Source organism: Neomonachus schauinslandi, chromosome 1 (genome assembly GCF_002201575.2).
Source record: "Neomonachus schauinslandi chromosome 1, ASM220157v2, whole genome shotgun sequence".
In the NCBI taxonomy this organism is placed as follows: domain Eukaryota; kingdom Metazoa; phylum Chordata; class Mammalia; order Carnivora; family Phocidae; genus Neomonachus; species Neomonachus schauinslandi.
Window position 1 is genome coordinate 139831373 of NC_058403.1, and position 26130 is coordinate 139857502.

The window sequence follows — 26130 nt, forward strand, 5'->3', positions numbered from 1 at the left end:
CACCCGATTTGTGGCTCTTTGTTATGGCAGCCCTAGGAGACTAGGACACCTTCTTTACGCTCGGTGAACTCCTACCCACTGTTCCGTATTTGGCTCAACTGTCTCCTCTTTTGGAAGCTTCTTCTGACATCCCCACCCTCTCCTGCTGCTGAATTAGGAGTCCCTTCTGTCTCTTTCTTCACATCTTTTATATTTGACCACTGATTTCTTTGCTTGTGTCTCACCACGATCCGTGTCTTGTTCATCTCTTTGTTACAGCTCCTTGCTTCCACGTCTCAATACGTGTTATTGAACAAAGGATTTTTACCTTTTTGATGACTTTAGCAGCATCTCTATGGAGAAATATTTGTCTCAGAGGAATGTGGTGACATTAATTTTCTAGAGGGAAATCTAGAGGTATAAAAAGCTGAAGTGAAAATAAATGATCAAGGTTACCTAACATCTCTAGAGCCAAGAGCAGTCTTCCACATTTGGGATTTAATGTCAAAACATTTTGGAGACTTCCAAAACCTCCCTTTTCAGATCTGTTTCATTAGCTAGAAATGGCTTCTCATCTGCATGGGGAAAGAATCCAGAAAAGAATGAATAGGAAGCATAGGAAACTATTAAAGTTAGGGAATTCTGAGAAATTTAAATGAAGATTCAGAATCTAGACCTATCTTCTAACGTGAACTCTTTTTACCTCATCCCAAGAAACCCACGGAAGAGTGTCAAAATTTATTTAGAATGCATGTGAGTATGCTTTTTTCCCCAGCTCTCACTAGTCTGAATTTAGTCAACAAATCTTTGTATATGGGAGCTAGAATTTAAGAATCCTAAAGTGGTCCAATTCCAGGCTCTGCTGACGATAATATTGACACAATCTGAGTCACAATTCTAGTGCCATCTCCTAATACAAATTAGTAAACTTTCCATGATTAGCCCTGGGTACCTAAGCATTTTTTGCTGTTGGTCTGTTGGCCTCAGGAAATTCACTGTGGACCTAGTTGAAAAACAAAATGGAAAAGAGTGGAAGGATCACATTTGTGTCATAAGCAAATCCTTTATAAATCATCAAGAGACTGCAGAGATGGCCACAAAGAGATTTTGTCAAGGGTTTTATACAACTAAAATCAATGCATCCACTTTATCTGCTTTGAGCATACTAGGGATGCAACTGGAGATGTCACTAAGAGTTAGAGCTGCTCAGAAACCTTTAAGGTGTCAATTGACCATATTTTTAGGTGCAGAAATGTTACATGGACACACCACAGATTCACCAGTGATTTACTTTTAAAATCTGCAACAAATGGACCTGGGAATCTACAAGGGAATAAAAATATCATGAGAGCAAAGCTGAGTTGAAGCAGGGTAACTCAAAATCAATATTTTGCTTTTAAACTCTTAAGGGGAGACCCAGGAGGGCTGCACTCATTTTGTCCTCCTTACTTATTATCCTCAGAGGATGGGGTAAAAAGTGACAAGCCTGCTCCTTACTTCAGTCAGGACATTTTCTGCTAACAAGCCACTTGTTAGAATCCTTAGCTTCAATTTCCTAGAGAATGGCTAGGCTATCAGATGCTGGTTTAAAAAAAAATCAAACTTACTTTCCATATTATAAGTGAGGTTGCATTTGGAGAAGCAGACAAAGAATGGTCAATGTCAAACTTTTCCAAGGGCGCCTGGGTGGCTCAGTCAGTTAAGTGTCTGCCTTTGGCTCAGGTCATGATCACAGGGTCCCGGGATCGAGTCCCGCATCGGGCTCCTTGCTCATCGGGGAGCCTGCTTCTCCCTCTCCCTCTGCCACTCCCCCTGCTTGCGTGCTCTCTCTCTGTCAAATAAATAAATAAAATCTTTAAAAAAATATATTTCTTGGTATAGTATTTAGGGTCCACACAGGAAAACAGAAACTGCAACGGTTATGTTGGTAGAGAGAATTTCTTTCTTTTTTTTTTTTTTTAAGTTTTCTTTTTTTATATAAGCTCTACACCCAACATGGTGCTTGAATTGCTGACCCTGAGACGGCGAGTCACATGTTCCACTGACTAAGCCAGCCAGATGCCCTGTGAGAATTTAATATGAAGAATTATCTTCACAGATTGGTAATACTGAAAAGCTAGACAGTAGTGGTCGAGGTAGCCCAGAAGACAGTAACTCCAGGAGGCAATGATGACCAGAAAATTACCGGACCACAAAGAGTTAAACCAAAATGGGTTTTTATTTTTTTTAGGAAAGGGTATTAAATTATATTGCTTTCACCAAGTGCAAAAACCTTTTTTTTTTTCTTTTCTTTTTCAATTTTTATTTTTTATTTTATTTTATTTTTTTAAGATTTTATTTGTCAGAGAAAGAGAGAATGAGAGAGAGAGAGCACAAGCAGGGGGAGCAGCAAGCAAAGGAAGAAGCAGTCTCCCCGATGAGCAAGGAGCCAGATGTGGGACTCATGACCTGAGTCGAAGGCAGATGCTTAACCAACTGAGCCACCCAGGTGTCCCTACTTTTTCAATTTTTAAATGAACTTAAATCTATTAGCACATTATCAGGAATATGGATGTAAATGTATCTACTGGGTCGGATGTAAGAGGAAAACAATTTGGAGACCACAGATCTAAAGAGAAACAAACAAGTAAACAAACATCTTGCACTGTGAACTGCATGAGGTCTTTCATTCACCGCTGTATCTGCAGCCTCTTGTACAGTGTGTGGCCCAAGGCACGGGGTAGATGCTCTGGTCCCTCCATGTTGTAAGTGCTAAGGGCATGAAAGTGGCAAGGTATTATGGAAGAAGTCAGTAAGAGGGACACCCACAGCTGATCCGTGTGGTTAGGGAAGAATCCCAGAGGCACTAGGAAGAGGAGGAGGTAACTAGGCGACCACAGTGTAGCAGAAGCTAAAGCCACCTGGAGTTCTCCTGACAAGTGCACTGGAAGGACACCAAGCTGTTGAGATGGGGCAGGAATGGGGGAGCAATGAGGTGGGTTACAGTCAGTGCTACAGTCAGGATTTCCATCACTTTCCGAGTTAACCCACAATTTGATTTTTACTGGGGAATAATTTATTTCACTGAGAAGCTAAGTAATATTTACTACACAATACTCCTAAGATGTGCATATAAATAAAAGTATTTCAAGGTAAGGAAGTGTTGGGTGAAATATGATAGGAATAGAATAATCAAGTGGGAGTTTGGAAAATGGCAAATTTCTTACCAGCTCTGGGATCAGATTGTACGTGTAAGGCATAATCAAGATAGATAAATGATAGATAGATAGATAGATAGATAGATAGATAGATAGTTAGATTCTGTAGGGATTTAAAGCAACTAAGGTATTTGCTATTTTAAATTATATAAGTGAATTCGTTTTTGTAAAAATGTGAACAGTACAGACAAAGCTAAGCTTCTTTACCCCACATTGAAATCCCACATCAAAATACCCTAACTTGATGTAAACACTTTTGGAGTTATGTTCTGACTTTGATTTCTTTCTCTAGTTTTTTTTCTGTTCATTTATTTTTTTTTCTGTGCATTTATATACATATATATGGGCCTGTAGAAAAGTATAGAGTTATAGTGTTTTTTTTCTTTTTTAAAAGTAGGTTGCATCATACTCTCTATTTTTCTCCTACGTACGTTTTTTTCATTAACATTAATTCTTAAACAGTGTTTTATGCTAGTGATCTAGATCTAATTTAATCTTTTTAGTTGTGAAATATTTTCCAATATGGAAATAGTTCCAATATTTCCAAATGATTTCCAAATATAAGCATGTCATCATTTATTCCATTCTCGTACTGTAGAAATTTAAGTTGTTTCCAGTTTTTAGCTTTTATCAACAATGTCACAGTAAACAAATTTCTGCTCTCATAGAATTTACTCTAGTTGGGAAAGAGACAATAAACAAAATGAAATGTAAAATACATAGGATATTAGAAAATAATAAATTGTCAGGAAAAAAATTAAGGAGGCTACAAAGTGTCAGATGGGGAGGTAGTTGTATTTTAGGTGAGGAAAGGCTTTATTGTGAAAATGATTTCTTTATGGCCTGAGGGAAGTGGGGAGGGACACAAGGACGTGTAAGTGACATGCTACATGTCTTTGCTACTCAATTGGGAATCTTCAGAATTTTTGAAATCTTATCAGCAACACTAGAATTACTTGTAACATATAAGAGGCAACTTAAGTATTTTTTAATACTACTCTACTATAATAAATATGGCCTCCGTGTTTGCCAATGTATTTTCTATGACTTTGTAAGTTTTCCATTTTCTGCCTTGGTTAACCACCCTTTATTAGCATATTTATTTATTTATTTAATACACTTCCTCAATTTTGCTAAGTATAATGAGCCTTTGGAGTCCCAGCTGAGACTCTGCATCAAGTGCTTTTATTTCATAGCTTTTTATATCCATATGAGGTTGACCAGACTAATTGAATTGAATTATTTCTACTTGTAGTATATATATTCTATCCATTCCTCTGGGAAAGTGGGTCTTGATGTATGGGGTCACGGACTTCATTGAGAATCTAATGAAAGCTATGGATTATCACCCTGAAAAATACGTATATTTTCGTCCTCCTCTTCCCACAAGATTTTGCATCTGATAATAGTGGGTTCAAAGATATCCAGAAATCCAAGCATAGATCAGGTTACAGGGACCCTATGATAAAAAAAACAAAAAAACAAAAAAAACAAGAAAGCAACCTTTCTTAAACTCTAAAATTTGTTCCCAGTATAAAAATGACCTTTGGAGAACCTGGTAGCTGAATCACATATCATGGAGCCTCTGAAGGACTGCCTTGTTTTACCTGTGCTTTTTTTTTTTTTTTTTAAGATTTTAATTATTGGGGCGCCTGGGTGGTTCAGTTGTTAAGCGTCTGCCTTCGGCTCAGGTCCTGATCCTGGGTCTTGGGATCGAGCCCCGCATCGGGCTCTCTGCTCCATGGGAGGCCTGCTTCTCCCTCTCCCACTCCCCCTGCTTGTGTTCCCTCTCTCTCTGTCTCTCTCTCTCTCTCTGTCAAATAAATAAAAAAAATAAAGATCTTAATTACTTATTTGAGAGAAAGAATCAGAGAGAGTGACAGAGCACAGGTGGGGAGGAAAGGGAGAAGCAGGGTCCCCGCGGAGCAGGGAGCCCGATGCAGGGCTCCATCCCAGGACCCTGAGATCATGACCTGAGCCGAAGGCAGATGCTTAATGACTGAGCCACTCAGGAGCCCCAGACCTGTGCTTCAGCATAAGGCTGGGGCCCATAATGAGGAGTGAGATTTTTAAAAACGCCACCTGTATAGCTCATTAGTGTGTTTACTGTAAGGTCATTTAATTCATTGTGTTTCTTCGTTGAGGTCCACGGGAGAAAGTTCTTTGTCTAGACGTAGATTCAGGAAAAACTTTTCTACTTCTCTGGACCAATGGATTTGTTTTAATTTACAGTGTCGACTGGAAATCCTGTCATCTGGGTGGCTGCTAGAAAGTTGAGATCCTATGTGGGGGCTTCCTTTAGCATGTGAGTGGGTTACAATAGAAGCCCTTCTTTTCCAAGCGCTGTTTGATAAACAGTGGGATAAACGCCTTAGGAAAATATTCTCAGGTATTCCTCATAACAGAACTATGAGGTAAATGCTCTTTTGGACCTCCATTTTCTTTTTTTTTTTTTTAAAGATTTTATTTATTTATTTGACAGAGACAGAGATAGCGAGAGCAGGAACACAAGCAGTGGGAGTGGGAGAGGGAGAAGCAGGCTTCCTGCCAAGGAGGGAGCCCGATGTGGGACTCGATCCCAGGACCCCAGGATCATGACCTGAGCCGAAGGCAGACGCTTAACCATCTGAGCCACCCAGGCGCCCTGGACCTCCATTTTCTTGAGGAGGAAACTGAGACTTGTTGAGTGGACTTGTTCAAGGTCACAGAAGAAGGTCACAGACCTAGTTGTCTGACAGCAAAATGCTCTTATTAACCACTCTGTAACACTCCCTTGCACGGCCGGTATTTTGGATCCTAACCTCTCCCCTTTCTCTGTCTTGCCATCCTACTTTTATTCCCGGTTTCATTTTTTTTCCCATGTGTTTTCAATTTATTTTATCTTCATGTATTTTATGCTTCCTTACAAGTTGCCTTAAATTGTTTTTGGAAAGCGGAGAGTATAAATAAATAAATACAGATATTTCCAGGTAGTAATCTTGTGCTGAGTAGACTCAGATAAACATTTTGAGCCCCCTTTCCCTCTCTCCTAATCTATTTTCCCCTGCCTCAGAGTGCTAGTCATACTTAGATGCTTCCAAAATCTTATCTGATTAAGACACCGAATATTTTATTTTGTTAGAAAAACTCCATGTGCCAGTTTCTTCTTTCTTTTTCCAACATGTCGTTTCTGCCGTTATTCCTCCCCCTTTGAGAGAGTGTATTTATGATTTTCTCCTTTCAAGTTATCATTAACACCGTCACTGCCCTCAGCCATCCTGTATGAATTAGCAGAGGTTTGTTTTTCTGAGACATTGAACCCTTCTTCATGGAAAGGTGGCCCTGTAGAAGGGCAGTAAATTGGGATTTGAAATGTTGGCTGTTCCACATTTCTTGAGAGTCACTGATGTATTGGGTATATTTGTGTCAAATTGCTTAATTTCTCAGGACCTCAGCTTTGACATCTAGGAAGTGATGGTAAGACATTCACTCTATTTTTCTCACAGGGAAGTAGTAGTTAAAGATCAATGACACTTTCTGAATGAGCAGGAAGAGGTGCTGGGCACCCAGCGGAGTGGGGCTCGGGGCTGTCTCTGGAAGATCAAAGAGCTGGGCTGTCTCCTGAAGCCTCCTCTTCCTTCTGTTATTGCAAGGACCTGATGGAGGCCATGGGTGGGCTGGGAAGGGGCATAGGTGGAGGCAGGGGAGGGCAACAGGGAAGTGTGTATATGTTTTCAAAGAAAAAGAACTATCTGGTGAATGAAGAGCATAGGAAGGAGATTCCCCTCTTGGGCATAAGCCAGAAAGGATCTGAATGTGCTTACCCCCCTTAGAATGGTAATGGTAATGATACCTTCTGCATGCTTTTTTCTCCATGTTTCCCAAGATTGCAGAACTGAATTTCTGCCCTTCTCCTTTTTATCCTTTTCTTTTCTCCTGTACGATGGCAAACAGCCCTCCCTCTGCACAGGGCGATGCTCATCGTTCTTCACTGTGGAGTCTTCGAGCTCCATGTAAAACCCACTCGGCAGACATAGCTCTTGCTGTCTGGTCTGTTCTTTGCATCATAAACCTACTGGAAGGATGTCATGGAACTTTAACCTCTCTCACTGTCTCTTAGAACATTTTCCTTTTTTCATTGTTTGTGACCCCGCCAGGCATTTTTCTCCCACTCAGGGAATTTTGGTCAGCCCCCACTGCTGTTCCTGCAGAAACCCTTCTCTCGGCCTTGTTTTGAACAGAAAAGCATGACTTCCTAGCAAAAGATCACTTTGGGAGATGAGCATAAAATGCAGCTGGTGGAAAAGCCAATTGTGTAATGAAGGCAAGTGCCCATCTCTTATTTCTTGTCTGGTCTGTGACTCTCTGAAAGTAACTACACAGCCCGCTTTTCAGGTCGCCTTGCCTCTTTCTGCTCCAGTCAGCCTAGGACCCCTACTTCAGTCGTGCAGTCCTCTCTTGGTGAATGCGTCAGCCAGTAGCAGGCCAGCGGTTTGATCCACGTTGCTTCGGTTTCTCTTTAATGACTTCAGGGAAGTTGCCTCTGGGAACCATGATTTATGGAGCTTTTTTGGATTAGCATCTTCTCCCTGGTGGCAGCCGCACTTCCTACCCCACCCCCCTTAAACTGGCTTGTCAGCTTCTCTTCCCCACATGGCGGAGGGACTGTTCCAGCTTCTCTTCCACATGGTGCATGAGCACCTGGACCCCAGTCCTTCCTCCAGCTGCTTAGAACTACAATAACTACTGTGTTTTCTTTCTCCTTAAATCCTGTACAGAAGTTTGCAAGATTTACTGAGTAAACAATAAAGGAATAAACTGACAGACAGGCTAGCCAGGGAGATGGGGCAGGATTCTCTTTGGAGATGAGGTAGTACCAGGGTGATCAGAATGACTGAACTTGGCAGAACTCTTATAAAAAAAAATAAATGAGTAAACAAAAGATGTTTTTTCTCTCTAATACCGTTAAGGAGCTGCTGGACCACAAGGGCTCTCAGACTCACTTCTTGGCTTCCTCCAGTTTGGGTCAAGAGTGAGTACTTTGTGCAGTTAGGTGTATTTGGGTTTATTGGCAGTTATGTTTCATCAGTTCTGTAGCCCAGGGCGGTGTGAGTACAGATCTACAGGAAGAAAAGAGCAGCTAGAGACAAGGCATCGCTAACTGGGCTCCAAATTGGCTGCAGCCTGGGGAGTCATGGCGGCAGAGTGGTGACCTTCAGGAACTTGGAAGCCAAGTGGGCAGGGAGCCTGCCCATTGCCTGCTTGAGCAAGCAAGAGCTGAACTAGAACCACCACAAGATCAGAAGATGACTCTTTGGGCAAGGGTCTCTGTTTCATTGTTTGACCGACATTGGGTGGGTGGGAAAAGACCCCTTGCTTTTCTCATGGTGAAATCGGTTCTGCTTCCACATCGTCAAAGCTTCTCATTAGGCCTCCTTTCTTTTTCTGATCATCATCCTTTTCTGCTTCCCATTCTATGCTTACTTTTAATTTTTTTATCTTATTTTTAAAAAAGATTATTTATTTTAGAGAGAGGGAGAGAGATCATGCGGTGGGGGAGGGGAAAAGAGAGAGAATCTTAAGCAGGCTCCACCTCCAGTGCAGAGCTTAAAGTGGGGCTCTATTCCAGGACCCTGAGATCATGACCTGAGCTGAAGGCAGATGCTTAACCGACGGAGCCACCCCAGCACCATGAAATCAAAGCTTTTTATTCAATTATTTGCCTGCTATTTGCAGAAAATATTCATCCTAGAAGCACATCCACTTTTGCTCCTCTCCTTCCCTCTTCCAAATCCATTTTCCTTGCTCCCCTCCTCTCTTCTTACATGCCCCCCCACCCAGTTTCTTTATTTCTTCTGTCATTATTTACCAATATCTACTTCTGGCCATGCACAGTGCTAAGTGTGAATATGGAAAAGTATAGCAAATGGTCCTTGCCATTTGCAAAGTCACTGGGGAGATCAGATACATACAGCTCTGCAGAGTTAAGCAGCTTTACACGAGTTAAGGAACCAGCTCAGGTATTGTGGCAGAGATAGCAGAAGGTAGAGATAGCAGAAGGTCGTATATATAATGGTATATATAATGAGAAGTGCTCCCATTAGGGGCTATGAGTTCACTGGAGACAAAGAAAATGTTATCTGAGGGCTTGAGTAGCCAGGGAAAGGGTCTCTGAGAAAGCACATTTGGAAGCGAGCCTACTAGGGAAACTAAGACTTGGATTAGCAAAGAAGGCTGGGCAGGAAATTTAAGAGGGTGATACTGCAAAGTAGCCTGGTGTTCTAGGGTTTATCTAGACCAGAGAAAGACTAGAGAGAGCACATGATTGATAATGGTGGAGAATCAACATTTGGTTCAGACTATGGACCCATTAATTACAAGTCTATGGATCTTATCCCAACAGGATTCTTAGACCATGGTTCCTTGTTTCGGGTTCTCCAAGGTCCAATCTCAGTGCCTTGCTCTGTTTCTGTGTTTCCTTGGCATTCATTTCTTTCTTTCTTTCTTTTTTTTTTTTTAAGATTTATTTATTTATTTATTTGACAGAGAGAGAGAGACAGCAAGAGAGGGAACACAAGCAGGGGAGTTGGAGAGGGAGAAGCAGATTCCCCGCTGAGCAGAGAGCCCGATGCAGGGCTCGATCCCAGGACCCTGGGATCATGACCTGAGCTGAAGGCAGACGCTTAACGACTGAGCCACCCAGGTGCCCCACTTGGCATTCATTTCTACTCTCCACACATACAAGGGTTTACTGCAAACACCTACTTTTGCTTTTGGGCTTTTATCTCCTTCTCACCCCCACCCCAACCCCCCTGTCCTGGCCATGTGAACATGGTTAGCTGGTGCAAAGGACAGGCTGGAAGATTCAGAGAGTTAAGTCTCTCAACTGATGTCTGGTGGAAACTTGGTGAGTACCTATTCCAGCTCCTTTACCCTCCAGTTGGAATAAAACCAGGGCTTGTTTTTGTCTCCCAGAGTTCCCTACCGGGAATGAAATCTAGCGTCCCATAGTGGACACTGTAGTATCAGCAATGCACCATTTATTGGCCCCCTTACCTTCCCAGTCTCACTTTCCTACTGTCTTCCTGGGGTTTCCCAGTGTCAGTTCCCAGATGAACTACTTGCACTTGAATCTGTGTCTCAGTGTCAAATTTGGGGGAGTCCAAATCAACATACCAAGTAACTTCCTCTTCTGCATGTTGATGTCATTCATTGAAAACTGGTTCTCTTCTATATGCAGGACACCTCACTATTGCAATGCTTTTCAGTGGATATAAAGATGGTATGGGGGCACCTGGGTGTCTCAGTCGTTAAGTGTCTGCCTTCAGCTCAGTCATGATCCCAGGGTCCTGGGATCAAGTCCCGCATCGGGCTCCTTGGTCCGCGGGAAGCCTGCTTCTCCCTCTCCCACTCCCCCCGCTTGTGTTCCCTCTTTCGCCGTCTCTCACTCTGTGAAATAAATAAATAAAATCTTAAAAAAAAAAAAAAGATGGTATGACTTCTGGATCGAATAAAAACACTGATACATTTTTTTTAATGGTTAAGTGTTATAATAAGTAACACCCCCATAGAGGTTTATTTCTCATTCATGTAACACTATAATGAGGTTTTCTTCCAAGCAGTCAATCAGGGACCCAGTGTGGCGAAATCTCTGCATTGACAATACCATGTAACTTCTAGGGTTTTTCTGGGGGTCATCTCCACCCCAGTTAATGAGAAGGAGGAAAGAGCACGTGGGAGAGTGCTCATGGAAGGGTGTGTGTTTCTGTTCAAACCTGGAAGTGGCCCACATTCTACTTCTATTCCACATTCTACTCCAACCAAATTCAATCACAAGGTCAAGTCCAAGTGTAAGGGAGGCTGAAAAATGTGGTCTAGCTGTGTGCTGAAAGAAGAGGACATGGATTTCGGTGTACAACCATCTTTGTCAAAAAGGACATATTAATTAACTGATGGGTAAAACAAAAAGTAAATATTCCATGGGGAGGCAGGAAATGGTGTCTGTCTGGCCCATCATCGTATGCTCAGTGGCTTGCAGCGTGCTTGACGTATGCAAGGCAATAAATATTTGTGGAGTGAATTATGCATGTCTTACCAGTTATGTAATGGGTCTCTACCCATCTCTTATTTCCATGGTTCCCCTGAGTTTACCTTGGGGTCTGAATTCAGATGGCGGTGTATTGGGAGCTGGTGCGATTTCTGTACTGAGGGAGAGTACAGATTGTGCTGTCCAAAGGAAGAGAGACTTTTTTCATTTTCCAGGCTTTGGAGTTTCAGGTAGGTTTCTCATTTAGAATGGAAGGTCATTTTATTTTATTTTTTAAAATATTTTATTTATTTATTTGAGAGCGAGAGAGAGTGAGAGTGAGCATGAGTTGGGGGGAGGGGTAGAGGCAGAGGGAGAAGCAGACTCCCTGCTGAGCAGGGAGCCTGACTCGGGGCTCAATCCTAGGACCCTGGGACCGTGACCTGAGCCAAAGGTAGCCACCTAACCGACTGAGTCATCCAGGTGCCCCTGGAAGGTCATTTTAAAAAAATGTAAAAAATGGGAATACGTGGGTGGCTCAGTCAGTAAAGCATCTGCCTTTGGCTCAGTCATGATCCCAGGGTTCTGGGATAGAGTCCCACAGTGGGCTCCTTGCTCAGTGGGGAGCCTGCTTCTCCCTCTGCCTGCCACTTGTGCTCTCTCTCTCTCTGACAAAAAAATAAATAGATAAAATCTTTTAAAAATGTAAAAAATGAATGAAAGTGTTTATCTCCTGACAAATGCTATGTGTGCCTCAACTTTTAGGGATGTGGAATATCAAAAAAGCTCCTCTACATGACAGCTGAGATAATTACCATAAAATCACAACAAGGGGCGCCTGGCTGGCTCAGCCCAGAGAGCATGTGACTCTTGATCTCGTGGTTGTGAGTTCATGCCCCATGTCGGATGTAGAGATTACTAAAAATCATCATCATCATCATCATCATCATCATCTTAGAGAAAAAAAAAGAAGACAACAAAATTTTGATACCTGAAGTATATCACACTTACAAAGCTCTCCCCATATGTAATAAGCTGTTTCTGGGGATTTTTGAGAAATCTTCTAACTGATTAATATTTTAAAACTTTTTACTTAAGTAAAAAATATATAGCCAAAGTCTGTAGTTTAATGGATTTTCACAAACTGAACACACTTGTGCAGCCAGTGCCCAGATCAAGAAGCTGAATTTACCATCACCATAAAAGCTACCCTCAGACTCCCTTCCAGAACTTACTTCCTCCTAAGAGGTAAGTTATGTCTTCTATTAGCTTAGCCTAGAATGGCCTGTTTTTGTCCTCAGATGAGCTAAATAACACAGTATGTTTTCTTTTCTGTCTGGCTTCATGCATTCAAAATATCTTTTTGAAATTCACTCATATTTATGTAGTCAGTCCTCATTGCTGTATTATTCAATTATACCATTATTCAAATATACCACCTTTTATTATCCATTCTATTGTTCTTTTTTAAGATTTCATTTATTTATTTGAGAAAGAGAGAGAGAGAGAGCAAGCTCGAGCACACACGAGTGGAGGGGAGAGGCAGAGGCAGAGGGAGATGCAGACTACCCGCTGAGTAGGGAGCCCAATGCAGGGCTCGATCCCAGGACCCTGAGATCATGACCTGAACTGAAGCCGACACTCAACCGACTGAGCCACCCAGGTGCCCCCTATTATCCCTTCTATTGTTAATGAGCTTTTGGGAGGTTTCCATTTTTGGCTACTGCTGGCACTGATGAATTTTATAAAAAGCAGTGCTTGGTAATGAAGTCACCAGACTCTGTTAACAGAGTTCTGTTATCGTAAATTATTCCTTTTTCAGTGACTGGATTTCTTTTCTATTAATCAAATAAATGATGGGTGTAGTAAGGAGTTAAGAAAGGGAATTTAAAAAACTGTTATCTAATACTGTACAAGAAAGAACTCCAAAATTTAGTGGCTAAAAAAATAAGTTGTATTATTTCTCATAATTCTGTGGGTTGATTGGGATTAGCTGAGCAGTTCTTCTGCTCCAAGTGGTACGACTGGAAGCCTCATGGCTGCAAATCATCCTGGGAATATCCGAGATGGTTTCACCCACATGTCTGGAAACTTGTCTGGTTCTAGAATGGCTGGGGGCTGCCTGCACCACCCTCCCCCCTTCTCTCCCTCTCTATCAGTATTTCCCATCCATTATGAATCTGGACCGTGATGGTTGGACCCCAAGAAAGGGAAAATGGAAGCTGCATGACCTCTTGTGGCTAAGGCTCTAGAACTCACAGAACATCACTTGTATTCTATTAGTCAAAGCAAATCACAGGGCCAAACTAAGAGTCAAGAGGAGGGCCATTAGTGTCCCTCAGTTGATGGGAGAAGCAGGGTGCTTTTACAAGGATGAAAAGAATGGTTGGTAGCCATCTTTGCAGACGGTCTACATCAGTAACCTGTCTTGTTTCCAGCCAGAACTTGGGGGAGGGAGGAAGACTGTGCTAAGTCTTTATGGTTATGGGGAGAGATGAGTAGACATTGGTATGGGAAAGGGGTAAAGTCGATGATATCGAGGAACAGGGCATGCTGCAATGGAAGTGCAAAGCAGAGTCAGGATAAATGTATTATCTCCCGCCCTTCATTGCTGAGGGTGTATTCATTCACCTAGCAAATATTTAATGTAGGAGACATGAGGCAGTGTAATAGACTGATAAATAATTTCTGGGAGCTGCAGTATCCTTCAAGGCTGCCTGATCAGAGGGCAGTAAACATTTAGAGATCAGATTGCTCAAACGACAGAGAGAGGGACTGAGGTCACTCAAGGGAAATCGGGACACCTAGGAATCAGGGAGGAAGGGTCGTTACAGAAGCTAGGGAGGGACGGGCCTGAGGTGATTCCTGAGGTTCTCTGTGGCCTGCACAGGCATGGCGGGTACCCACAAACTTTTGCATGGGTATAACTCAAGAAGGTAAGTAGTGGAAGAAGTTCCAGGATTGTTGAGGAAGTAAAACAGTCTGTGAAGATGTTCAGTCAGCGTGTTGGCTGTGGGTGATGGCTCCGGAGGATTGCCAGGGCTTTGGCCATGTTTGATTCGCCACTGGAGAAGGAAGGATTGAGATTAGGAGAACCTGGGTCACCATGGATTTTTGTAATTGGTTGAAGGGGAGACACATTTTGGGATGTATAGGCCCTAAAGTTTCAAGCAACTCCAGCTGACATCCCTGATGGGTTTAGGGACCCAAAGAGGATGTGAAGGCTCAGGGGCCCAAAGGGCGCTCTGGTCAGTAGGGCAGCAGCATTATTAGTGCCCTGCTCATATCACTTTATCTGAGCCCCTCAGCACCTGACTGTCTTTGCCTCAGAGCTGTCTCTTGTCGTTGGAGCCAGGTTTGGCACTCGACGAGACAGAATTTGGTGTGTAAATAGCCCAATTCCCTTGTTCCTCCAGGGACAACCTTGAGGTGTGAGTTCCACACTGGCTCCAAGTGAGATGAGACTCCAACAGCCAAGTGTGTAGTTGGCTTGATAAATGCTTTAATGACTGTCTTTGCTTTCAACTGTTTTTAGAATATAGTGTATTAACAGACCAATCAGATCAGGCAGTAATTGTCATCAGGAAGGTAGTTTGTTACTCAGAGTTCCTAAGAGGAGGGGCGGGCACCCTGCCGTAGGGGGTTTGTGGGGTAAAGGGAAAGCAATGAGGTTTGTCAGGAGGCAGAAGGAGAGAGGAAACTAAGAAAGAGCCCTTATTGTGGTTTCCTGGAGAAGGGACAGAAGGGGCAGAATAAGCGGGTTTAGGATTGGGAATAATTTCAGCAGGATCTAAAGCATGGGGTTGTTCCTAGTTGTCTGGTACACGGTCCTGGGTGATTAAGGCGGGTGAATAATGGCCTGGAGCCATGAGAGCCCAATAAAGGAGGTGGTTAGGATGTGGGCTCTGGATGGGTTGGCTTGTATTTGAAACTTGCTCATGGGCAAGTTGTTAACTATCTCTAGGAAATGGCCAGCTCTGGGAGGGGCAGTCCCCTCCCACCCCCCAGCCCCCAAAGTCAGTAAGGCTCTAGATGTCAAAACATCAGAATACAGAAAATAAAGACATGGTAAATATAGACTCTTGCTTCCCTTCTCCCATATCTATGTTCTTATCTCTTCCCAGATAAACTACCTGAATTTGAGTCCTTCTCTAAGGCTCTGCTTCTGGGGAAATCAAAACTAATTTAGGTAGTTATGGTGACTCTTGTAATAATCTGGATTTGGGTGGCTCAACTAAGGGGGTGGCAGTGAGAATAGAAAGAAAGGGGTTGTATAGAATACACACAATATTTTCACTTTCGGAATTGTGTTAGTTGAATCAGAAAGCATATATGAACTTTTTTCCCAAAATAAATTGAATCCCCAATAAAATTTAATCCCAATCCTTATTATTGACTGTTTGATTGGTATGCTGGAGCAAACTCATAGCACCCCATGAAAACTGATTTCTAAATATTCAGAACATTTGAAAGCTGGTTGTCATTGTTTTGAAAGCTGGTTGTTAAAATGCTGGTAGCTTGAAATTGCCCATAATGGACATGCTTACACCACATAAATTAGCAAATGCTATAAATCGGGGCTTGTCTTCCAAGAGAGTTGCTTTACCAGCATACCACTGTTATTATGGGAGGTTTATGAATAAAAGAACATATTGTGTCATGGAATTTTAGTGCTGGGAAAGTAATCAGGAATCATCTCATCTAATTTCCTAAATCAAATGTAGGAAATGAAGTCCAGAGAGGCCAGGGAGACAGTTCCCCAGAATGAGAGTTGGTGGCAACACATAGACCAACACAACTCCCTCAGTAAATAAGATTGCTCACAAATCTCATACCTGGGCTGGGATTTTAAAACCATTATGACTATTACTAGGCCTGGCATCCTTTTCCATTTTCAGATTTTATTTACAAAGTAGTGTGTGTGTTGAGGAGGGGAGAAGGAGGGGAGAAGGAAGGACAGAGAGAGAGAAGGGCAGGGGAGAGCCTTCCACAGTATTCCCTACTGGCAGTTCAATTTAATAAAACCATTTTGTTACAGGCTGAAGAAAATAAATAAAAATTCCCTGAGCATTTGTTGACACTGTAAATATGGAAAGTCTGTTACTTAACAGCAGTTAAGTAGATGCCAAGGGGGGAACATTGTGACAAAATCTCAACCAAATATTGATATGAACATATTTCTGTTTGCCTGAAAATATGTTCCCTCCGTATGGGGAAAGGAAACTGTAAGGAGAGAAATACAAACAACACATTGAAGAAATGTTGAGTGGAGAGGCTGTTTATCTGCCAGAGCAAACCACTCCTCTTCATTCTGTGAATTTTCCTAGAGAGGTTGTCATGAAATTCACTTACATAAGTGGGAAGCCACAATTCTTCCAATCAAGGAAAAATGACAGATTTTAAGGACTGCTATTTGGTAAGGTTGAAAACACACACAATATGGTTAGGCTCTGAGCAGGTATTTTGACTGAATTGGCAGGGCTTTATAATTTCCAGAGAAAAGGCTAAGTGATTTCATTTTGAAAAAATTGTGCATATTCATGTATTTATGGTATCATAATCCTTGTTCCTGAGAGTCCAACATGTTTTGAAGTCAGTGCTTCCAGCAGGAAATTCAGTCCACAGTTTTAGATCTTCCAAGTCAGATTCCAGATTAAGAAAAATCACAATATTATCCTCCCAATAGCCTTCTTATTTATTTATTTATTTATTTATTTATTTTGAAAAATTTTATTTATGAGAGAATGAGAGAGAGCATGAGCAGGGGGAGAGGGAAAAGCAGGCTCCCCACTGAGCAAGGAGCCCAATGCGGGACTCGATCCCAGGATGCTGGGATCATGACCTGAGCCAAAGGCAGATGCTTAACCAACTGAGTCACCCAGGTGTCCCCTCCCAATAGCCTTCTTTTTCTTTCCAAATATGAGACTTTGAGACTATTATTATTATTGAGACTAATGAAGAGATCAGGTCAGAAAGATGAAAAATAAAACAACCCCCAAACACATCCTAACTAGTCTAACCTTGAGAAATACAGGAGACGGCTCCTCATTGAGGGGCATTCTACAAATACCTGCCCACTATACCTCAAATGTCAGGAAAAACAAAGAAGTCTGAGAAATGGCCACAACCAAGAGCAAGATAAGGACACAGAACAAACGAACAAACAACACGGAGACAAAACAATTAAATGTGTGTGTGGTCACAGGACTTAGATCCTGGAACAGCAAAAGGACATCAGGGAGAAATTGAGGCAATTTCAGTAAGATACGAATTTTAGTTAATAATAATAAGATATCAGTGTCGATTTGTGAATTGTAATACTGTCCCCTGCTAACATAGAATGTTCAGAACAGGGAAGACAGAATGTGGGGTATACAAGAACAGCTTGTAAAATCTTTGTAATAATTCTGTAAGTTTGAACTTGTTCTAAACATGTTTAATTCATTTAGAAAATAAATCAGAAAAAATAAATAAAAAATAGATCAGAAACTTACTTGGTGGGGGGTGGGGGTGGAGGGCAGAAGATCTGTTAGGTTTGGCTCTTATCTTTTACGCATTGTTTGTGTATGGTCTTATCCTAATGCTGTCAGGAGAAGCAACCATGTCCTTGACGTGGGTAAAAGGAGAGGGAAGAGGACAAAACCATCAAGGACAATTGAGGACCTGCTGGTGACAAGTACATAGTGAGTATCAGATGAGACCTGGCTCTAAATTACCCAGTACTCTAACCAGTGGGCACCTCATGGCCAGGAACTCTCTGATTCTTAGTCTACATGGGAACAGTTGTGTCTGTGGGAGGGAACTGGGAAAGAAGAGCCCAAACTTGTAAAGTTCACATCCTTTTAATGGGATCCTTGTTGGGGAAAAATGGCCAACTGATAGTGCCTATTGCTTTTTATGCCTATGTTTATTTCCTGCATTTGTCTCTTTTTGTGATGGTCTCCAAGGATGGTCACCATTAATTCCTTTCCTCCCCTTAGGTACATGCTGCTCTTCCCATCAAGAGGTGGAATCCAACTCCTCTCCCCTTGGATTTGGGTTGGGCTGAGTGACCTGCTTCATTGAGAGATGAGGAGGAACTGACATTTTGGAACATCTGTGGCTGGGTTATAAGAAGCTTAATGGCTTCTTCCTGGGCCTCTCAGGATGCTTGCCCATGGGATATTCCTTCTCAGGACTCTCCTTGGAAATCAACCACCATCCTGTGAGGAGAATAGTTGCATAGAGAGGCCCCCTACAGGTTCTGTGGTCCACAGTCCCAGCTGAACGTCTAGCCCCCACACAGCCAGCATTGACTGCCAGCCATGTGAGTGAGCCATTTCTCATGTCCAGCCCAGTTAAACCATCAGATGATTCCGGTGCCAGCCACCATCTGATTTGAACTATATGAGAGATCTTAAGCCAGAATAGTCCAAGTCGGCTCAGTCAACCCACACAATTTCAAGAAAAAATATTAAATCATTGTTTTAAGCCACTAAGTTTTGGGGTGGCTTCTTAAACAACAATAGATAATTGGAATTTTCCCTAAAAAAGCAACCTATCTAGCTAATTCCCAAGGTTTGACCAATAGGTGACGTCAGCCTCTGAAATTTAACCTACATGGTCCTTGTACAATCTGGCACAGTCAGAAATCAATAACACTTTGATAAGTAGTATATATTGAGCTTTACAACTGGGTATTTAATGATAAATAAGACAGATTTAAGGCTCAAACAAAGATTTTATCTTAAAGGAATTTTATGATTTGTTTCCCAGTTTCTTTTTTTTTTTTTGAGATTTTATTTATTGATTTGACAGAGAGAGAGAGCACAAGCAGGGAGAGCTACAGGCAGAGGTAGAAGCAGGCTCCCCACTGAGTAGGCAGCCAGACGCGGGACTCGATCCCAGGACCCTGGGTTCATGACCTGAGCCAAAGGCAGACGCTTAACCATCTGAGCCACCCAGGTGCCTGTTTCCCAGTTTCAATACTTCTTTCACCCCTTTAGGATTATAGAGCCATATGTAAGACCTGGGGGAGTTTTTTTTCTTTTCTTTCTTTCTTTCTTTCTTTCTTTCTTTCTTTCTTTCTTTCTTCTTTTTCTTTTAGATTTTTAGTTTTTACTCTGTTTTGATTGCCCTCAGGTTATAACATTTGTGTGTGTGTGTGTGTGTGTTCAAAAGAAGGAAAGGAAGATAGAAAAAAGAAGGAAGGAAAGCAGCAAGCATTTGGTTGTTGGAGTTGACCATCTTTTTTTTAGGGAGGGAAAAGGCAGAAGGAGAGGGAGAGGGAGTGAGAGATTCTTTGAGCAGCCTCCAGCGCTCATTGCAGAGCCCCACGCAGGGCTCGATCTCACGACCCTGAGATCATGCCCTGAGCCGAAATCAAGAGCTGGATGTTTAACCAACTGAACCACCCAGGTGCCCCTGGAGTTGACCATCTTTTATGTCTTCTCCTTCTGTATTTCTGTATTTGCTTCCTCCAAAAGAAAATAAAACAAATAAAATCATGTATCAATTCTTTACCACATATCCCAGGCACTGTTCCAAGTGTTATTTATTTATTATTTTAAAGATTTGTTTGTTTGAGAGAGAGAGCAGGGGAGCAGGCAGAGGGGCAGAGGGAGAGGGAGAAAGAGAATCTCAAGCAGACTCCCCACTTGAGTCTTGATAGAACAGAGCCTAAGGCAGGGCTCAATCTCAGGACCCTGAGATCATGACCTGGGCTGAAACCAAGAGTTGGATGCTCAACCGACTGAGCCACCCAGGTGCCCCTTGTTCTAAGTGCTTTATACAGATTAACTCATTTAATTCCAACAACAACACTGTAAGTTTGGTACTATGGTCATCTTTAGTTTACAGATAAAGAAACTGAGGCACGGAAAATTTAAGAAATTTGTCCAGTAGTTGGCTAGTAACTGTTAAATGGGGTTTCAGACCTGGGTCATCTGATTCTAAAAGCCATGTTTTCCAGGCACCTGGGTGGCTTAGTTGGTTAAGCGTCTGCCTTCGGCTGAGGTCATGATTGCAGGGTCCTGGGACCGAGTCCCGCATCGGGCTCCCTGTTCAGTGGGGAGTCTGCTTCTCCCTCCCCCTGCGTGTGCTCTCTCTCATGAATAAACAAAATCTTTAAAAATAGATAAATAAAAGTTGTATTTTCAGTTTCCACTCAACATCTGCAAATTTTAATAAGGTGTATTTACTTTTAATTAATTAATTAATACTTATTACAATTAATTGATTCCACATGTATAGTTCGCTAGGTGTTAGTCTGTGACTTATTATTACCTGCTCAAGGTAGCCACATTTGAAAATTCTTTAGTAACAGGGCCTGCATTCCTGTGTGCCTGAGTATGAAAAATGATACACATATACTCGCTTCATAATTTTCAGCTTTTATAGAGAAAAGCGATGGGAAGAGTGAAAACGAGAAGAAACAAACAACAACAGCCACAAAAACATGGCGTAGGGCCCGACAGGCCTGGGTCTGAATGCAGGCTCTGGCTCTTGAGCAAGTTGCGAAGCTCTGCTTAGCTTCCTCATCTGTGAGAGATGGGCAACTGATGCGTTTTACCACCAGGTCCTGGGAAGTAAATGCATTTCTGTACATTCAGTACCCGCACATAGTGGGAGAAGCAGTTGAGCAGCGTTATGAAAACCTTGGGGTTTGGAGTCAGACAGAGTGGGGTTTGAAACCCATGTCCCAGGCCTACTCAGTATATAACTTCAGACAAATGTGAGAACCAAATGAGATAGTGTTTGCGGCATAAAGAGTCGTAGTTATGAGAGGCTGATGGTACTTCTACTCCATCTGCTCTATCTCGTTGCATTCCTCATCCTCCCATCCTTTGGGGAGAAACTGGCATGCTTGTGTCAATAGAAGTTCCCCCTCATTTTATTTTTATTATGGAATTACTTAAATATAGTAAATGCACTATTTTTGTGTACATTTTTGTGAGTTTTGATAGATGCGTGCAGTTGTGTAACCACAATGACGAGACATATAACGTTTCTGTTACCGCCCCCCCAATCCTCACCACTCCTTTATGGTATTCCTACCCCAACCCTAGGCTTTGGCAGCCACTGGTTTGTTTTCTGTCCCTATTATTTTGCCTTTTCCAGAATGTTACATAAATGAAATCATACAGCAGGTAGTATTTTGAGTCTGGCTTCTTTCACTTAATGAATGCATTTGAGATTCATCTCCAATAGGGTTTTAATTACTTTTAAAAATATACATTATCCCCCTCTGTTGCATCGTGCTGATGGTGATAGATGAATTAATTAAGGGTGAGATCTCAAGAGTCCCTCTTAGACTCAAGAGATTCTAGCTAGCACTTCACTGAAGTGCTAGCAAAAACCCAAACCAAACTAAACCAAACGAAAACAACAGAACACTGGAGTATCAGTTTCAACCAATTTAAAATAGTGTTCTGTGACAAGCAAGACTTTGATATCTCCCTTTTATTTTTTGCACAATTAAAAAACAAGAAAAAAACTCACTATTTTGATTTATTTTTTCTGAGTTACTTGTTCATTTTACAGGAATGCTTTTTTTAGTGACTTGGTCACAGAAATCTGCAGCATCTCATTTGAATTCAGTGTCTTTGGATACCGTTTTGAGCCACTTATATCCTCTGCATTTAGCCATAATGTGATTTATACTTTCATGCTGACTCCATACATACTAGTTGGCAATGGATTGAAATGAAACCTGCTGAGGAGAATCCGTTGACAGTAGGAACTCAGGAAGATCAACGGGCTTACGGAAAATGGATCATGGTCTTTTTCATGCTTCTTCTCATTTTAACTCTTAGAGATTCTAAATCTTGGCTTCCTAGCACTTAATGTTAAGTCTTAAACAAGGAAGTAGGGAAAAAGAGACATATGGATCTGTCTTTTCATTCCCTAGAGTTGAGATGGGAAATAGGAAGGGAAGGTCAGAGAAGATTAAAATGGAATAAATATAGCAGAATTTGGGGGAATTATAGCTATTAAGCTTTTTTACTGATTTACTGCAACGATTCCTCCAAACGACAATTCCAAACTTCAAATGCATTATTATTTCTAAGTCTCTAGTGGTATCTTCATGCTTAACTGTTACAGAAACTGCTAGTCGTTTCCCCATATTTATTCTGATGACAGTGCAGTAGCCCAGTGGTAGGACTGTTGATTTAACAAATAATTCTGAGTGCCTCGTAGGCATTGTGCTAGATACAGAGAATTCAGCAGTAAGCAAAACCACCAGCTCTTGTCCTCATGGAATTTACAAGCTGGTGAGATTTTGAGAATATCTTATAAATTCATGATAACTTCCCAATGCCCTAAAGGTACCATGACATCAGTGTACCACATAAGCATCTTCCAAAATATAGCTCTCAATTTGATAGGATGAGGAAAATATGGAGGTGTGTTTGCTTTGAAAAATGAAAAAAAGATGACTCCAGAGATTTCAAAGCTTTAATATTGTTGTTTTATTATTTTTGCAGTCTACATTTTATTTTATTTTCAGCTTTACTGAGATATAATTGATACAACATTGTAAGATATTTAAAGTGTACACCATGATGGTTTGATATACAGTTGACCCTTGAACAACATGGGCATCAGGAACACTGGCACCCCCTATGCAGTTGAAAATTGTGTATAACTTTTTTTTATATTGTCAGCTTCTTTTTAAAAAATTTTTTTTAATTAAAAAAAATTTTTTTTTTAAGGAGACTCCACACCCCATGTGGGGATTGAACTCATGACCCTGAGATCAAGAGTTGCATGCTGTACTGACTAAGCCAGTCAGGCGCCCCCTGTGTATAACTTTTGACCCCCCCAAAAACATAACTACTAGTAGCCTACTATTGATCAGAAACCTTACTGATAACATAGTCAGTTAACACAACATAGTTTGTATGTTATATTTATTATGTACTGTATTCTTATACAGTAGAATAGTATCATAACATAAGATCAAACAGAAAATATTATTAAGAGAATCATAAGGATGAGAGAATATACTTACAGGACTGTACTGTAGAAAATCCATGTTTAAATGGACCCGTGCAGTTCAAACCCATGTTGTTCAAAAGTCAACTCTACATACACTTTATGAAAGGATACCCTGTCAAGGTAATTAACATACTCATCATCTCACATATTTTACCTTTCTGTGCGCATGAGAACATTTAAGTCCTACTGTTGTAACAAGTTTCAATGATATAATACAGGGTTAGCAACTATAATCACCATGTTTCACATTAGAACCTCAGAACTTACTCATTTTATAACTAAAGGTCTGTACCTTTTACCAAACTCTTCCTATTTCCCCCATTCCTCCAATCCTTGGCAACCAGAAAATTTTCTATTTTCTGTTTCTATGAGTTTTAATTTCTTTTTTAGATCTATGTTGTTGCAAATGAAAGAATTTCCTCCTTTTTTAAAGCTAAATAATTTTTCATTGTATATATACACCACACTTTCTTTATGCATTCATCTATCAAGGTTGCTTCCATATCTTGGCTATTGTGAATAATGCTGCCAATGAACATTGAGAGTACAGATATCTCTTTGAGATAATTATTTTATTTTTTTTGATATATACCCAGAAGTGGGATTACTGGATCATATGGTAGTTCTATTTTTAATTTCTTGAGGAACTCTATACTGTTTTCCATAGTGGCTGTTGCAATTTATATCCCCCCTCCAACAGTGTCCAAGGGTTCCCTTTTTTCCACATCCTCACCAGCAGTTGTTATCTTTTATCTTTTTGATGATGGAAGTCCTAAGATGTGTGAGATGATATCTCATCGTGGTTTTGATTTCCATTTTCCTGATGATTGGTGATGTTGAGCACCTTTTTATGTACCTATGGCCATTTGTATGTCTTCTTTAGAAAAATGTCTACATAGTCAGGTCCTTTGCCCATTTTTACATGGGTTGTTTGTTTTGTTTTGCTTTTTGTTATTGAGTTGTATGACTTCTTTGTATATTTTGGATATTAACCTCTTACCGAACAAGTAGTTTACAAATATTTTCTCTCATTCCATAAGTTGCCTTTTCATTTTGTTAATGGTCTCCCTTGCTGTGCTGAATCTTTTTAGTTTGATGTAGTCCCACTTGTTTCAAGTTTGCTTTGGCTATTCAGAATCTTTTGTGGTTCCATATGTTTTAGTTTTTTTTTTTTATTTCTGTGAAAAATGCCAGTGGAATTTTGCATTAAATCTGTAAATTGCTTTGGGTAGTATGAATATTTAAAAAATATTAATATTTCTAATCCATGAACATGGTATATCTTCCCATTTACTTGTGGCTTCTTCAATTTCTTTTATCAATGTCTGAAGCTTTAAAATTGTCAAAGAAATTCCTAATTATTTCATTATATCTCATTACTTTCTTATACTGACTCATTCCCAAAAGGATTTGTGATGACTTATGGAATGCAGAATGTACACCAAAACAAACACATACACATACACACACACACACACAAATCCCAAATACACAACAACAATGACAATAACAAAACTAAATAAAAAATGATTTCCCAATTGAATTAAGAGAAAAATCAGTGTAAGTAAATTGAAATATTTGAGTAACGTTGGGGTAAAGTAAGATTTAGAAAGTTAGAGTAGGAAAAGCATACCATAAGAACTATATTCTATAAAGATGTATGGTCACAAATTTAGATCTGTTCTGATTAGTTTGCAGGGATCAATATTTGTCCTACAATTCACAGCACAAGTACCATAAAAGCAAAAATTGCTGCTTGAAAGAAGCAAAACTGTTCTTGGTACTGAGACAGCAGAAATTTCTTCTATGAGTCTTTTGAGGAAATAATAAAATTAGTGTTAAGATAAATATCCATTTCATTATCAGAGTTAACACCTGTATTAACTTGAATACAAGAGCTTTGTAGAGGACATTTACAAATACCCTTGTTTTCCCTTGATCTCTGATAATGCCAAGTGTTCCCATGTAACAAACTAAGTAAGTCTGCTATATGGGAACCTCCCTGTAGAGTTACTTCTCTGTATATTTTCCTATAAAGATGAGGGATGTGGCTTCTTGGGAGCACCAGAAGATAAATAGAGAACTTCCCAACATCTAGCCTAGTCCCAGGAGCTCTGGCTGTAGGAGACAGTTCTGACCAGTGCTCTTTCTGCCAGGCCCCAAGGACAGAGATAGTTGGTTACAGTACTGCAGGGGACCTAAGTTGTCCTGGGCAGCAAGCTGTTGCAGACCTCTTCTACTCAAGGAACCTACTTTCCATCTATCTGTTGTTTCTGACATTCTGCTTAGGCCTTGGTTTCCATGAGACCCTGCCCCTCCCCATTCTAATGGTCCTCAAAGCATCTTCTGTGGCTTCTACTTCATGTCATCTGTCTGGACTTATAGTTGTTAGCATGTTGTTCAGCATCAACATCTCCCATGAGCTGTGAGATATAGGCGCTCCTCTCTTCAGTGCTAAGGTCTGAAATGAAATCAGAAACAAATGCTCCCAGCTTCTTGAAGACACTACACTTTTTCACTAGCTGATAATTTCCCTCAAGACTCACCCAAGGCTCAATGTAGATGCAGGAGGGACTGTTTTGCATGTAAACTACCCCTTTCTCCAAAGTTCAGCCAAGACTATCATATCAAACTTAAGGGCTCTGACCTTCTCTTTTTTGGGACAAGGACTATAGCCATGGTTTTCCTCCCATTTGTTTGGAAGTCTTGTACTCTACAGCTTCTGCCACCACCCCAAACTAATTTAGTTATTTCATATCTAAGAAGGCTCATCAAGCCTACATCTCAATAAAACCATAGCTAGCCCACCCCATCTGCCCACCCACGTAGGCCAGGACATGCTCAAATTCAACCAATTAGGCAGTCAATAAATATTTCTTGGATGTCTTCTATATGCCAGGCAAAACAGTGATAAACTGCCTTAGCATCATCCTTAACAGATTATGTTTAAGTAAAACTTTCAATGGATAA